This window comes from Pieris brassicae, chromosome 3 (assembly GCF_905147105.1).
Source record: "Pieris brassicae chromosome 3, ilPieBrab1.1, whole genome shotgun sequence".
In the NCBI taxonomy this organism is placed as follows: Eukaryota; Metazoa; Arthropoda; class Insecta; order Lepidoptera; family Pieridae; genus Pieris; species Pieris brassicae.
The window spans coordinates 15,755,660-15,764,483 of record NC_059667.1 but is presented as its reverse complement, the minus strand read 5'-3'; the positions used below and the strand labels follow the sequence as shown (position 1 = coordinate 15,764,483).

The following is an 8,824-nucleotide window of genomic DNA, read 5'->3' as shown; positions in this document are numbered from 1 at the left end:
CAATGCAGTGCAACATGTCAGACGCAAAAACACAGATTTAAATGTGCCCAGAACAAAAAGATCGAGAAAAACAACTCCGCAAGAAGATAGAATGATAACCAGGTTAGCTAAGAAAGATCCGTTTCTAGGCTCTATTTTAATTAAACACGAAGTGTTTGGGACAGACGAAAGAGCTGGTGTCTCAGCGAGGACCGTTCGACGACGTCTGGTAGAAGCAGGGTTGTTCGGAAGAGTGGCTCGCAAAGTACCGTTGTTGAAGAAAGAACATAGAAATGCTCGTTTGGTGTTTGCACGTAAATATGGACATTGGACCTACGCCCAATGGCAACATGTATTATTCTCTGACGAGACCAAGGTTAATTTGATTTCTTCAGATGGAAGGCAATACGTACGGCGTCCAGTAAAAGCGGAAATGAATCCAAGATTCATAAAAAAGCAGGTGAAACATGGCGGTGGAAACATTAAAATGTGGGGTTCATTTTCTGGACGTGGAGTGGTACCTGTGAGGAAAGTTCAGGGTAACTTAGACCAACATCAATACAAGGCAATATTGGAGGAAACGATGCTTCCCTATGCTGAGGAGCATCTCCCTATTATATGGACGTTTCAGCATGATAACGACCCGAAACATACCGCCCGTTCAGTCAAGTCGTTTCTTACCAGTCAGTCAGTATCGGTGCTAGATTGGCCAGCAAATAGCCCGGACCTTAACCCAATCGAGCACCTTTGGCACGAAATCAACAAAAAAGTAGCCACTTAATGTACCACAACTTTAGATGAACTTAATGAAGCTTTTTGTGAGGCATGGGCAAACATTCCTGTCGAAACATGCCAGAAACTGATAATGTCTATGCCACATCGGTGTCAAGCGGTAATTACTAACAAAGGTTTTGCTACTGGGTAATGATTTTACACGTAATAAAATAGAGCTGTTAAAGATATTATAATACTGCAGATTATTAGTTTTATTTAATTCTATTTTTCATTATAGTTTACTGTCCTTAATTAAATGTCCAGCTACAGAATTATACCTTAAACTTGAATACATAACCTTTGATATTAAATATTTTTTTCTATTTATTTATTATTTTATTTACAGCCACTTAAAGCATAATAATCGGACCAAATTATGCAAATAATAGTTACTGAGAAATCAATAGGGTTTTATATTTGTATGTACATCACCGGTTTTTGTTCTTCACTATCTTGCATGCCCCTAATTAGTTCACCACGACTGTATATATATATTTAAAAATATTATATAAATTAATAATCTATATATAATAATAAATATCGAATCTTCGATTTAAACAGATAGATATAAGATTAAAGACAGATTCAGGATAAATAAAGCTGCCTCTTGTCACTGACAGGTGTAATAAGATTACAATATTGAATTATTAACGTCAGAGAGTATGTTTACCCTCTGATAATTGATATTTTTACAGTATAAAATTTACCTTTATATGTTGAGGTGACGATTATATCATAAACTAAATGTAAAATACAATATGGGAAAATTATTGATGATAAGCAATTTAAAGCACAAATGTCTTTATAGTCCATTTGTGTTAAATAAAAAATAAATATGCTTGACACAACCAATTTTAACAAAAAAATATCAAAGCCACAATTCTCAAGTTGGTTGTAATACCACGATTTCTTTATGTTTGAAAACTTAAAATTATCCTCGAGTTAGCATAATTCTTAAAGCGAAAGAAAAAAGGTTTGTATTAAATAAAATAACGCTGAATTTAAGATCGAGATAAGCAGGCATATACGTACGTTCATCATATACTTGCTACTGAAGTATCAAAAACTTTATGCAATAAAACTTTCCCATATCTGTTTACCCAGCATTGAACGCAGCAGAAAGTTTACAAATTTTATAAAATGCAAATGAAGTTTTAAATAACTTATTTAAGCTGTACAACTTTGAATATATTGCATAACGTTGATACAAAGCTTGCTAAAGCTTGGCCCATGTCCCCGAAGCTTTTACAATCAACTCGTTGGACATTCCCTTAGGATACTCAAAAACTTTATTAACGAACTAACTATTGTTTGATGCAAGCTCTCCTGAGGTACTTGTGTTTTTTATATAACAAAGCTTTTTCTTATGTATCTCAAATGGAATATTAAATCATTTTAATTTTTCAAGCTTATTTCAGATGTTTGGGAAACAAAGTTTCGGCCGTAAATATATTGTATGGTTAAAACTACTCTACTAAAGATGGATTATTGTAAAATTCACTCCCTGAGATGTTAAAGGAATGTCAACTTTAAATAATAAAATATATGCAATAAGAGGCGTTATAAATACAATAATATTAGTCAAATTACCTTTTATGATTTGACAGTTGGTTTTGAAAACTTGGCATCTATATATATTAATGAAGATAGCTTTAACACTGTTACCGCTACTATTTTTTTTATATCGAATTTTATTTACAATTTACGAAACTGCGTTGTGTTAAAAATATTCAATTTATTATATAAGCCGATTCTTTATGGCCGGACGAGGTCGGATTATACAGAACAATAATAGCTCGGGTGAAACAAATACAATCTGGTTTCATTTTTAAAATGGAATTTTTAACGTGATATAACTGAAAAGGATTCTGGGTATGCGTCAAATAGAGATTAAAAGGGTTTATGAAATTATTAAAATGTATAATTAGTTATGACCTTTTTTAAATCTAATCTACTTAATATCTTATTCTGTAAACCTTGTGTCCATTGATTTGGGTCACAGATGAAAAATGCAATCTTGTGTTTATTTTAATGTTAATAAAACCTATATGATAAAAAAAATACTAATCATTTCGTCTGATTGTTGTAAGATATTGCAAGACGTTTTAATGTATTAATTGGTTAATAACTAAATAGTCTTAGTCAGCTGAATATGCAACTCGGACCATATTACAATGAATTAAATTATAGTTTTGTCTTTTATTAACATAACTCTTACACATTTAAAGAAAACGCTTTTTCAACGGATTGAAGCTATGCATTATTATAAACTTATAATCACTTTCACTTTATTTTTTTTAATGGCGACTTCTGTGTAAATCACAATTCCGCCAATGTCGCGTTCTAAGTCTAACACAGTGAGAATAGTTTTGATAAATTGAATTTAATCTAAGCAGAGTTACCTAAAACAAAGATGACGACACAATAAAGACACCACACACAGTCATATAATAATATATACAAGAGGTTAACATATATACTGTAAGGTATGGAGGGGAGAATCTTATTTATAATTTTAACTTATTAACAGAAAAAAGTTTTGACGACAAAGCTGGATGGGAGGGAAATTAGGGAGTTAAGGTTACATGGACGAGGGAAATTTGGAGGAGGATGGTCAAATAACGAGTCAGTAATTAAAGAACAGTTAAAAAATATATGGTCTGGTGAGCCTTCGTCTATACCACACTCACAGAGAGAACTGTCTTTAATTTTAATGTTGACTAGGTGAATGGGAGAAAGCTTGTCCTATACGAAGACGACAGATTATAGAAGTGACCTTTTTGCTTAAAAAATGCCAATCATTAGTCCAGGATTTTAAAAGGTAGAAGTACGCAAGAGCTGTTAGGTCATGGGGTGAGATGTTAGGATGCTGACAAGGTCCGCAGAAAATAGCACCTTTTGCACAAGAGTCAGCAGTTTCATTACCCGCTATACCACAATGACTAGGTAGTAATATAAGTACAATGTGAATATTTTTTTTACTACACCTAAACAAAGCTTCTTTTATTTTTAAAATTGTATTATTATTTTTAGATCTGAATGGATTGGAAAGGATTGCTTGTAAGCAGCTGTGAGAATCGGAATTTTTTTTTACTCTGATCAGGTTGTGGGACTCAGCATACAAAACAGCTTCCAGGATTGCAAAAGCTTCACCTGAAAATACGGAGGTCAAAGAAGGAAGTGACCACGTTCTGATTTTGGTGCACAGGCAAAAAATGCTTCAGCTGATCATTCCTGAGAAATTAGTACGTTTTATTTGCAATTCAGTTTCGTGTCGTTATATTATTGTCAATATAAAAACGATTTTTTATGCAGAATATCACATCTCTAATAACCGATAGAAAAGTAGAAGATGTACGGTTTGTTTACGAATTTGAATACATTACACAAAATTTTAAATATTTTTTTTTAATACTTAGACTTGCGTCTAAGTCTCTTTTTGCTCTGGCAGCAAAAATCACTTGGAGGTGTTCCAATCAAGGTACAGAGTACCTACATAATCAGTATCATCGAATTTAAGCCACTGTTTCTCTGATCACAAATTACTCCACAATTAAACCATGGTGAGTTTTGACATTGAGTCACTATTTGCAAACTTACTACTAAATGACTGACTAGATAATTGCAAAAAGACTTAGGGAACAGAACATGTCACCAGATTATTCAGATATTGTAAAACAATGTCTCACATCAGGATACTTAATGTGGAAAGATGAGTTCTATGTGCAGGTTGATGGAGTGCCATGGGTTCTCCGGTGTCACCTATAGTCGCTGACATATTCATGGAGGACTTTGAGGAGAGAGATCTGGCCAATGCCACGGTTAAACCTCGACTGTACAAGAGATATGTCGATGACATGTTTGTAGTACTCCCCTAATGACAAAATATCTGCATTTTTTGCACATTTAAATTCAATACACAATAACATTAAATTAAATTTGGACATTTTAATTATACGCAAAGCAGATGGCATGCTAGGTCACACAAAAAATAGAAAGGCAACCCACACAGATAGGTACCTCAATGGTAAATCCCACCACCACCCTTCACAATTTCTTTCTGTCGTTAAATGTTTATTTCAGAGAGCCCAACGTCTTTGTGATGCTCGCCACTACAGCATGTCAAACAGGTGCTACACCGAAACAAGCCGCGCATCCCCCGGCTGCATCACAGAGACAAAAACAAGACACAAACAGTTCCCCGCCAAGATAGAATTAGGCGGATCCTAAAACGAGCTTCTATTTATACAATTTTCAAGCCACACAAGAAAGATTCAGCAATTCCTAAGACCAATCAAAAGTAACACCCCGTTGCAAGATGCAGGTTTATGCAAACTGGATTGCGACTGTGGCCTGTCTTACATAGGGCAAACTAAACGCAATATGTCCAGCAGACTCAAAGAACACATTGCGCACATAAGACATAGACAACACACAAAATCAGCAGTCTGTGAACACACACTACATAGGCCTAATCATTACATACACTTTGACCAACCGAAAGTACTTGCGAAAGAAAAAAGATTCTTCCCAAGATTGGAACACGAAGCCATTGAAATAAAAAAAACACCCCACGGCCTTAAATTATCAAACACCTGGGATCCAATAATATCCAAATTAAAACCTCAAGACAAACAATCCGCGAAAATAGAGGACACCGTGAGTCATTTCAGCAAAAACCCGTCATCATTTAGTCGATATCAACTCCGGGGAAATAAATACAGATAATATAACTTTCTCTACAGCTGTGATAGTTTTTGACATTCTTTTGTCTTCAGTCACCATGACCACGCAGGCTGTGAAGCACGCGAAACGTCGAAAAAAAAATTATGTAAAATAATTATAAGTTTATAATAATACATATACAATAGTTTCAATCCGTTGAAAAAGTGTTTTCTTTGAATTAAATTATTACAATGTACAATATAAGTAGTAAAATATACTAGCAACACCATATTGAAAAAATATATATATTACACAGATTATTACAGACTATTAGATTGTTCTATCGCAATTGTTATATAGCTCACACTTGTTCGTTTGTTAAAGCAAAATATCGTGCGGAAATCACCTTGTAAGATCACAAAAATGAATGGGTCTCAGGCAGGGAAAACAGAGTCCCATTTTGGTCGAGCAACGATCGCCAAAACCGCCCTAGCCGAGCGGTCAAGGCCCTTCAGGCCAACAGTGAAATACATTCCAAAAAAAAACATAATATATATCAATAAAACAGTTATAAAATTCTGAGGACAAAAAAACTTTTAAGGATTTTAGTGGTAGTGAATTACTATAATATAATAGAGGACTTGAATTACTATAACACAATAGAGCCGTCGAATTACCATTATAATAATATAATAGAGCACTTCAATTGCTATCAGAACCGCTGTTATGCCCAAACTCACCACAATGCTCTGTAAACGTTGCATGCGACAATCAATTTGCATTGGTGGAGCATTCCGGGTCACTTGCATTCCTTTATACTACGGCAGACCATATATAAGACAATTATTAATTCATTTAAGATTTTAAAGCTTTTCAATTTTATTTTTAGGTATTTATATGGATAAAACTTAAGTTGAATAATCAATAAAATTTTGAGTATTCTTAAGATCAAAGTAATAAATAAGTTGCATATAGCGGAATTAGGGATCAACAAATATCCTATATTATTATTGTTATTTAACGCAGCTTCGGTTGTGGTTCTCAGGTAGTTTAGATATTAATAGAATCTTATATGTGGGTAACACTGAAAATGTTTAGATCTCGCCAGTTAGAAACATTGCTAATGAAAACCTCTTTTGAATTTCAATCTTAGTACTCTTTGATAACCTAATGTAGTATATTGCACGCGAAAATGACCTAACCTAACCTAACGCGAGAAAATTTTCGGTCAATGATTTATTATGACTTTCGTTGTGGGCTTACTCAACAAAAAAGCTATGATAGGCTGCGATTAGCATTTCTTAATGAAACCCTATCTCATGCCACTATTTACAATTGGTTTAACGAGTTTAAGCGTAGACGTACGATGTGTAGAGAGGAACGGAGATTACTTCGAAAAACAATAAAAGCATTGGCAACTTTCTACATTAAGCCGTTTTTCATTTTCTAAACATTTTCAGTGTTACCTAGGTACGTTTATTAATCAATTAAAACTGTATTGCTTTGTCTGAGACTCGCGGTTGAATATTTTATAAATTTAAAGTTAAAAGTATTAATGTTTCAACGCGTAACTTTCAGTAAAATTTTGAGAAAGAATTTCGGAGTGATTATAACAAAAACACTTACAAAGTGATAAAAGACTAATTTAACTAAAAATTCCTATTCACATATATATATAATTCCTTTGACATATAAACGCAAAAATCTCGCATGACATTTATTATCCCCATGTCACTTTCAAATATATTGATAGAGAGATATTGATGGCTGGTGTGAATTGTAAGTTGACGTGATACGACGCTAGAATTATTTGGACGAGGGAATGACAAGCGCGTATCTATGAAATCCATTGTAAGCGATTTGCGCGTTGAGTTATAATTATAATAGTAAAGCGCTATAACCTTATTGGCCTCAGATAGTATCCGTTTCTTTGAACATTTTTATTTCATAGGACTGTAGGAGATCATCCTTCTGTCTTCCACATGTAATCGATTTTTAAATTTGAAACAACGGTTTATTTACGTACGATGCAATTCAACGCTCTTTGACCAACGTGACCAAAGTGGATAGCAGCAGCCGGCCTTGCTCTTTCTTACCGAGACTCAGATATCGTCCCCAGCTTACTTCTTATACTCCCTACCTGTACAAATTGTAACATTCATTTGTACCGCGGGCGGAAAATTACATGTACGTCAGAGATAATATTTTTTCTCGTCGCATCGGGACGCTTGAAGGAACTTGACTTCGTGTCCTTTAAGAAAAGACCGTCCCAATTCTTAAAAGGCCCACAACGCACTTGTGGGCCTTCTGGCTATGCGAGCGTAAACCGTTTCATCCGGAGAGTCGGTACAAAACAGTTATATAAAGGTAAGTGCGACTAACAACAACAAAAAAACTTGAAAATATTTTATACTGGGACAAAATGAACTGACTTAAACGTGTATACACCTTTTGTAGTTTTGAAGCCACAAAACATAGTATTTTTATGTTTCGAAAAAAACAAAGTAAAAAGGTAGAACAGTGTTAAGTATTTCTTCTTTTAAAAACAATAAATCAATTTGTTTGATGTATTTCAGTTATATGATGTAACACGTCTAGCAACTGTAAAATATAATTCTTAAGTTCAGGTTGGTACTTTATGGAACATAAACATTTCTATTTTATTTATATTTAATCGACATAGACATAGACAGACAGAACATAGACATTTATATTTAATCGTGAAGTGCCTTTAAATTTTTCTTTAAAAACAAAATGGTCGCCTAAGTGAAAGTTAAGATCTACTGGGAAATAAAACGCCTAGTCAGAGTTTATTATCCACAAGGCTTTTTAGTACTAACAATGAAATATTTCTTGATTATTTGTATCCATTTTAATTTTAACTTTGAAATTTGAACCTTAATAACATATATTTAATTATTCTTTTTGTGGGACTAACGTTTTGAATTTATTATTATTAATATATTTGAAGTATCACTTATACTGCCTTGTTATAGTAAGTTAATGTTATTATCTAATCCTTGTGGAAAGAGTATAAATAAATAACCTAGTTTCAGAGACTGTGGCAAATAAACATTGAAAAGGTGCTTTATAAAAATTTATTTCAATTTGTTAGTAAAATTCATACTAAATTATGTTTTCTTGAGCGATACCTTATGTTTTATTTATGTCGCACGAGAGTGATAAGGGTAAAAAATTCCATAGGCTTTATATATCGCCGTGTAAATATTATCAAGTTCCAAGCGAATGCATTTGAAAATGATTATTTTGTATGATTTTTTTAAAATCCCGAAATCAATAGGTTCTTTAATCTGTGCACAATTAACAGTTTTTATTTACGTGAATGTAAATATTGCGTCGTAGTGCTTATATTAGGGCCGAAAATCAACATTGTGACAAACCATAA

General features: G+C 33.4%; 1 pseudogene; it reads left to right on the top strand.

The window, feature by feature from the left end:
* The first annotated feature begins 4,313 nt into the window (after positions 1-4,313).
* Positions 4,314-5,481, top strand: LOC123707507 (annotated as a pseudogene).
* The last annotated feature ends 3,343 nt before the right edge of the window (positions 5,482-8,824 follow it).